Below are 2,152 nucleotides of genomic sequence, written 5' to 3'. Positions count from 1 at the left end.
AAGATCCCCCAATACTTTTGCGAGATCCCGCAATACTTTTGCGAGATCCCCCAATACTTTTGCGAGATCTCCCAATACTTTTGCCAGATCTCGCAAAACTATAGCGGGATCTCGCAAAAGTATTGCGGGATCTCGCAAAAGTATTGGGGGATCTTGCAAAAGTATTGCGGGATCTTGCAAAAGTATTGCGGGATCTTGCAAAACTATTGCAGGATCTCGCAAAAGTTCTTTTTTTCCCCACCATGTCCCTTTAGGGGCTCCGTAAAATGATTGTCATACTGAATGTTAAATATTTGTATCTTTTAGTGATGATTTGGATGCTGCTGAGCCGCCATCCACTGTTTTTTCCCTTGGTTAAAGTTTAGGCTGTACATTAGTTGTTTGGGCCTGTATAGACTTTTTGGACTGTGTCAAATTGGATTGACTTAGGGGAACCTTTGCATGTTTTGTTTGGTTTTTATTTGGGCTTTGTTTGGCCGTGTCATATTGATTTTATTGGTGTTTCCCAACTGTATATTTATTATTGCTATTTGCACAACCCCAATTCAGCCAATTGTTGCCTGTTTTAAAAACAGCCCATCAATGAACTGTTTTGCCACATATTAAATTTTTATATAAGATTTCAGAACAACTGATAATGAAGCTTTTATATTTCTGCAAATAAATGTACAAATATTTTACTACTAATTAAGTCTCTTTACACTTTATTTTACACTTGGTCACATATAGTAACCATATAAACCAAGTTAGGCTGCCAAAACTTGTAAATGTTAACTCTTTAAGTGGGAGACAGCAACTCTCCTCTAAGGTCCATCTAGAAATCAGGAGCTGGGATTCTGTGAAGCAGCAGGTTCATTTTCTAGCTGGATCTTAACTGTAAAGTCTCCTTACAATATATCTGTCTGAATTCTGAATATGACGAAACTTTTCCTTTAAAGTTCAATTTCAAACATCTGAAAATACTTTAAATAAGAAATTATTAGATACTGTGTTTTTATTGTTTTTAATTCAGAGTTGTTTTCATTTGAATGTGCCTTACTGGAGGCATCCACCGACTCCATCCCACCCCAGACATTGGGACCCTCATTTAAAATGGCCTAACCACTATATAGTGATCAGGGCAGACGTTTGGACACTCCCTCTGTAGCATCTGGCGCTCAACACAAAGCTCTCCTCCAAACCTTGTTTATTTGATAATTTGATCAATAAAATAATCACTGGTGATAAAATATCTTTTTAAAATGAGAATTCATTAAAAAAATGAGACTTCCCATCAAATATTCATTAAAAACCGGAAGTAGTTGTTAAATCTTTTAACTCTGATGCTATTGCTGGTTTCTGAATGAGTCTTTGGTTCTGGTTGGCTGTGAGCTCTACCTTTTGGTCCCGCAGGCATCGGGGCAGGTGGGGCATTTTTCGCAGGTGTCTCCAAACGCTCCCGGCTCGGTGCACTGACAGCGGCCGCACACGCAGTGCCCACGCCCGCTACACATCTTCCCGTCATCCGAGAAGCAGGAGGACGTCTCTGTGGAGCAGTTACAGTTGTCGCCAATGTAGTTGGCGTGGCATTTGCATTCCCCGCAGTGGCATTCTCCGTGACCTGGATGAGACCAGAGAAAAAACGAACAACGTAGGTAAATCAGACAACGTGGAGCTGAGATTCTGTCAACGAACATTTGAACACATTTAATAAAACCCTGCGGTCGGACTTAAGGCTACGCCCTCAGGTAGGAACATTTCAACGTTAAGATGAGACAACATGAGGCCGTGGAATCAGAAGAGCTGTAATACTCATGTCTCACCAGTGAGTGGCACTGTAAAGCTGCAACGAACGAATGAACGAACAAACAAACAAAAACAAACAAGAACAAACAACTACGAACACACAGACAAAGGAAAAAACAAAGGAACAAACAGACAAACAAAAACAAACAGACAAACAAAAACAAACAGACAAACAGGAACAAACAAGTACGAACACACAAAGGAACAAACAAACGAATGACCAAAAACAGACAAACAAAAACACACAAACAAAGGAACAAACAAATGAATGACCAAAAACAGACAAACAAAAACACACAAACAAAGGAACAAACAAATGAATGACCAAAAACAGACAAACAAAAACACACAAACAAAGGAACGAACA

This window comes from Cyprinodon variegatus, unplaced genomic scaffold, assembly GCF_000732505.1.
Source record: "Cyprinodon variegatus isolate N-32 unplaced genomic scaffold, C_variegatus-1.0 Scaffold796, whole genome shotgun sequence".
Taxonomy (NCBI): Eukaryota; Metazoa; Chordata; class Actinopteri; order Cyprinodontiformes; family Cyprinodontidae; genus Cyprinodon; species Cyprinodon variegatus.
Note: the sequence above shows the minus strand (reverse complement) of the source record.